Genomic DNA, 6327 nt, shown 5'->3' on the forward strand with positions numbered 1-6327 from the left:
TAGGTGGTGCATACCGTGTTTCCCCCATAAGACCTATCCCGAAAATAAGCCCTTCCCTTACTGTGTAAGATTCCTCTAAAATAAGCCCTCCCCCGAAAATAAGCCCTATTGAGATTGCTACTGTAGTGAAGGTGATCCCCTGCGCTACACGCTACATTACGGTACCCTCTGTATGCACCGCCCCTCCCCCCCAGTGAACCGCACGCTGTGCTCCGAGCTGCATCCAATCAGAGCTGCAGCAGTGAACGCGTCATCCTGTTCTTCCCCAGTGATTTGCTTGCTGGTACATTTTTTTGTTCACATTTACCTGTTTATTAAAATTGCTGTCAATGTTCATTAAAATAAGCCCTCCCCTGAAAATAAGCCCTCTGGTGTTTTTCTGTCCAAAAAAAAATAAGACAGTGTCTTATTATCGGGGAAACACTGTATGTTACCCCATAATCCTTTTAATCCTCTGTCCCAGAAGTGACAGCCCATGCCTTTATACTTCTAAAGTCAAGGGACTAGTACCCTGAAAGTATTGATGCAACACACATTTCTATTTTTTAAAAAAGATTGAACTAAATTAGTCTTAGGAGTCTTGACCTTTCAGTCTGGTCTACTAAGCCACTCTAAGACAATGCTCCCTTCGATTTATTTGGATTAGCCACAAGTCTGAACAGCAATTCCAGCTTCACATTGTAACATCCCCTTTTAACTTGAGGGGACTCCTAAATAGAGATTACCTTGCTTGATTAAAAAAAGTTAAATGTTAAACTCAAGAGGGAGAATTCCTTAGGGAAATCCATCAGGGCTCACACAGATGCAATTTTTAATTAGATTCTCTGTTTGCCAGCTGTTTGCTAAGTTATATTTTAAGTTCTTGCTCTTGATTGATACAAGGGTCCATTTGAAGTACAAGCCCCTAGGGAACAGAGGGGCTGCCAAGGCAGCAGTAATCCTGGCTAGATAGAACTTGCCCAGGAGCCCGGACAGTTGTTGCTAAGGTCTTTTAGAAACTTTCACTATCTGGACATGGTTGTGTGTGACTGACTTCATAAGTAACCATGTGGACTGTCCCATTCCTCCTCCCCACCACCTGACTTCTCCCCTCCCCATCACTGCCTCTTTCCCCTTCCCCCCCCCCATCCAAGCTCTGGCAATAAAGCAGGAATGATCTTAGTTAGGTGGGTCCTTTATGCAAGGAAATAATGAAACTACACATTCATTGCTAATAATAAGTGATCTTTAAAGGATTCTGATTCTCCTGAAAGAGGAATCCAGGAATCCCAAGCTTCTTCTCTTTTGCTTCTCCTTCTGAGCCAGAGGTAGTTCCTTCCTCTAAATTGCCAAGCCATCTCCCTTTTGCCTTTCTTCTTGCACTTTCAAATTTTATATTATCCTTATTTGTATATGTGTAGACTTCCAAAGAGTTCCATGAAGATAGAGAATGTGGCTTATTAATCTTTGTGTACCTGGATCATTCATATCACTTAACACAGTACCTTGAATATAGAGGGACTCAATAAATATTGGTTAAACAAATGGATAGATGGAATATATTTACCCATTATATATATTTGGTTCTAATATATGTTTATATTTGTATATATGTCTAACATATATTGCTTCTTTTATATGCAAACACATGTGCACGCACACAGAGAGAATGAAAAAAAGGAAGAAAATAGAAGAAAGTCTCAAGGAATAGAATATCCCAGGAAAATGTTGGATAAAATTAGTTTTAAGAGTTGTAGGTATGCTTGTTAGCAGGTTCCATGATAGTCTTGCCTCCAGGGGCAAGAGGAAATGCCTTATCTGGAGGTTTCACAAATCTGTGTTCTCCTGTCTGGTCTGGTAGACTGGGTTGTGTTCCAAGGGGCTTGTGTATTCTTGGGAAGAAAGATACCAGATAGTTAATCCATCGTGGACTCTTGAGGTAGGATCTGCCCTTATGTTTCTTTTGGATTCTTCATAACTGTAAAGATGTTCTAAAGAAGTTTGGCAAATTTTGAAGACCAAATAGCCGTCTCAAAGCACACTCCTAGCTTCTGATAGAAGTAAGGTATGGAAAATGGGAGGTATAAAGAAATCAGTTAAAAAACCTACATATACACATTTATCAAAATTGTTCTGTCCTGTGGACACTGAATCTATAGCAATCTGTGAACAGAAGCTATTTGCTGCTGCTAGAGGCAACAGATTCTGGAGTAAACAAGCCAAGCAAGTAGAACTCCTGTCCCTGGGCTTCCAGTCAGGCTTCAGTCCTCTCTAGGCTCTGCTTCTGACAATCATGATGTCTTTATCCACTCTGTCACAGACCCCTGCAAGCCCTGCAGATCTCACCACCCTGCAGTATCCCTCCTGAAGGTTCTTCTGCCCCCTTTGGCCTCTTCCTCTGCCTTCCAGAGTCTCCATTTTAAGGAAGGGTGCTGGCCAGCCATGTTCACCCCTTCATTCCTCTCTGGGTTCTATTCTTGAGACTTCTTTCCTCATCATGACCTCAGTAGGTACCTTTCCCTTTCCTCCTCCCCTTGTCTGTTTTTTTTTTTTTTACTTTTATGTGTCTTAAGTGTCTTGAGGACAGGCACTGTCTTGCTTATATTTGTATTCCTAGCTCTTAGGACAGTGCCTGGCACATAATAAGTAACTAATACATGCTTGTTGATTTGATTTGGGCCCAAGAAGCTAAAGTACCCTATCCTGTTCCTCTCATTTAAGGGGCTATCTGCTCGAGACCCACCTACCATCCTAAGCATGGTGATCCTAGGAAAATCGCTTAAAGATTATATTTGGCACATTCTAGGGTCCCCAAAGAGGGGGTAGAATACAAAGGTACTCGATGCACAGAATGAATTAGGCATAGACTTTTATTTCCTCTACACAAAAGAAATGAGTAACATACGCAAGGCCCATAAGTGCACATTGACAGACTTTGAGGATTCATTAACTTATAACTACTATTATATTCAGTGCACATTGACAGAAATTTAAACAAGCAGCAATAATAATCATATAATCTCCCTGGAGGTTGAGACTTAAATCTCAGAACACAAAGCAATTTTAAAGATTGCTGAATAGACATTTTAAATTTCACCTTATCTCTGCATGGTCTCCCTCAAAATTCATGTCTTCTAGCAAACCAGGCTAGGGATCTGGCTCATTCTCTGGCTGATGGTTAACTTCTTCAAGGGTGAAATTTTCTTCACTGCTCCTAAACTCCAATAATGGTCTCAAGATCTTCAACTTCTTGAACTCAATAGGGTTATTTATAATATTTTACTTTTTTCCCCAGTTACATATCCAGAAAATTTTTTAGCATTTATTTTTTTTACAAGATTTTGAGTTCCAAATTTTTCTCCCTCCTCTCCCCTTCCCTCTAATGAAAATGGTAGGCAGTTCAATATAGTTTATAACATGTGTGATCATGTAAAAAAATATTTCTGTATTAATCACAGTTGTGAAAGAAGAAACATTTTTAAAAACCCAAGAAAGAATAAAGTAAGTTAAAAAAATGATTCAATCTGCATTCAGAGTTCATCAGTTATTTATCTGGATATGGATAATATTTTCCTTCACGAGTCCTTTGTACTTTTCTTGGATCATTGTGTTGCTGAGTCATTCATAGTTTGCATCAGTTTATACATGTTTCCAGGTTTTTCTGAAATCTGCTTATTCATCGTTGCATAATGATATTCCATTACATTCATATACCACAACTTGTTCAGTCATCCCCCAATTGATGAGCCAATCCCCTCAATTTCCAGTATTTTGCCACCACAAAAAGGGCTGCTATAAATACTTTTGCACATGTAGATCCTTTTCCCTTTTGCATGTGTAGATCCTTTTCCCTTTTTTATGATCTCTTTGGAATACAGACCTTGTAGTGGTGTTCCTGGATCAAAGGGTATATGCAGTTTGGTTGCCTTTTGCATATAGTTCCAAATTGTTCTCCAGAATAATTAGATCAATTCACTACTCCATTTGACCACTGTCATTGATCACTGTGTCCTGTGCACCCGAGCTATTACATTGATCTAACACTGTTTCTTAGCCAGTACCAGATAGTTTTGATTCACAAGCCTGTTTCTAAGGCTGGACTTGTCCAGTTCAGAATCACACTTTGATCACCTGTACTAAGGAAAGGAAATAACAAATGAGAAAAATGCAGCTGGTGCCCATCAAGCCCAAGCTTAATAGGTCCTACCCTCAGGACCTACTACAGCTGTCAGGAGGAAGCAGTTGACATGTGGCCAGAATGGGATAAAGGAGGGCCCTCTCCCATCCCCTCATGGGAGAGTCTCAAATTATCCTGACATGATATAAAACTGTTAAGAAAAAAAACTGAGAGGGGCGGGTAGGTGGTACAGTGAATAGAGCACCAGCCTTGGAGTCACAAGGACCTGAGTTCAAATCCAGCCTCAGACACTTAACACTAGCCCTGTGACCTTGGGCAAGTCACTTAACTCCAATTGCCCTGCCTTCCCCCCTCCAAAAAGCAAAATAAATAAATAAACTGAGGACAGATCTAGAAATTCCACTGAGTCAGCATCTCTTCCAAATTAATGAATAAATAAATGAGTGAGTGAGTGAATGAATGAAGGAATGAATTGCTTCATCATCTCCAATGTGCAGAATCATCCAATGCTAGTTGAGAGCAAGCAGGAGCTTCTTCAGCCCCAAGAAGACCAAGTCCTGAGTTAACATGAATTGTTAGGGAAGCAAGCAGGGAGGAGTTCCTCTCTCCTGTTACACAAGTGCCACATGTACCTGTGTGTGGTGGATGGAATAATATTAACTGAAGATAGAAAATGCAGAGCTGTTCAACTTGGGTCGTTTTCCAGTTTTCTCTGCCAAGGAGAATGATCACTGGACTGGAAAGGAGAGAACAAAAACTGGCTAATAGCAAGTGGGTACCTGAGATATGTCAGAAGCTTGCAAGTGGGTACCTGAGATATGTCAGAAGCTTGCTCTTGGTGAATTCAAATCACCTGACACAAAAAAATGACATCCCAAGGTACCGAACGAATGAGCAAATAGTGTTGCTAAGTCCCTGTCAGTGATTTCTGAAAGAGCACAGTGAATGGGAGATGTTCTGTATAACTGGAGAAAGGCAAATGTCTAATTTTCAAATAAAGGGAGAGAATAGAATTGGCAAACTGTGTGCAATGGGGCTTGGTTTGTATTCCCAGAAAAGCTCTAGAATGGGATGGTGAGTGGACATCTGGAAAAGGAGAGGTGACCAAGAAGAGTCAGCAAGGCTTCATTAATCACAAGTCAAAGCTAGGGTCCAAAGAACCATCCAATTCACAATTCAGCAAACATGTATAGATCACCATATGAGCTAGCATTTATAGGTCTCTTTAAATTTTACATGGTGCTTTACAAACACCTCCTTTGATCTTCACCACAACCCTGGGTGGTAGGTGCTATTAGTATGCTCATTTTACAGATGAAACTGAAGCTGATGAAGTTTAAGGGACCTGACCAGGGTCACAGAGCTATTAAGTGTCTGAGGCAGCATTCGAACTCAGGTCTTTATGACTCCATATCTACCACTCACTTGACTATTCCAAAGCATCTCTTATGTTCAAAGCATTGTGCTAGGATCTGGGGACATAAAGGCATAAAACAAAAATAACCCATGTCCTCAAGAGTTTACTGGGTATGTTAAACATGTCAATAAACAAATGCAAAACAATAGAGAATAATTTCAAGAGGTGGAGATGATGAAACGTCTCACCGTTCACAGAGATGTAGAAGACTTCAGATGTAGTTGTTGTTTAGTTCTTTTGTTCATGTCCAACTTTCCATGGCCTCATTTGGGGCTTTCTTGGCCAAGATGCTGGAGTTGTTTGCCATGTCCTTCTCCAGCTCATTTTATAGATGAGGAAACTGAGACAAACAGGGTTAAGTGACTTGCCCAGGGTCACACGGCCAGTAAGTGTGTGAGGTTGGATGTGAACTTAGGAAGATGTCTTCCTTACTCCAGGCCCGACTGGGGTCAGTTCAAAACTGATCTCAGAAACTTACAACCTGTGTGACCCTGGTTTCCCCTCAGTTTCCTCACCTGTAAAATGAGCTGGAGAAGGAAGTAGCAAAGCACTCTAGTATCTTTGCCTACAAAATCCTAAATGGGGTCATGAATGTTCATAAACAAGGGTTTGAGATGCAAGTGTTTAAAGTATTAAATCAAACTATTTCTCTTCTCTGATGCCATACTTTGCAAAACTTTGAGTCAAAGATAAATATTTTAAAAAGTCTTTTCCAGTGTATAGGAGGACAGCAAGTATATTTTGACAGAAAAGAGTAACAATGACTTTTTATGCATTTCTAGTCTCTTCCTTC

Source organism: Petaurus breviceps, unplaced genomic scaffold (assembly GCF_028583685.1).
Source record: "Petaurus breviceps papuanus isolate PSGF00001 unplaced genomic scaffold, PetGlider_PUasm1.0 446, whole genome shotgun sequence".
NCBI classification, from domain to species: Eukaryota; Metazoa; Chordata; class Mammalia; order Diprotodontia; family Petauridae; genus Petaurus; species Petaurus breviceps.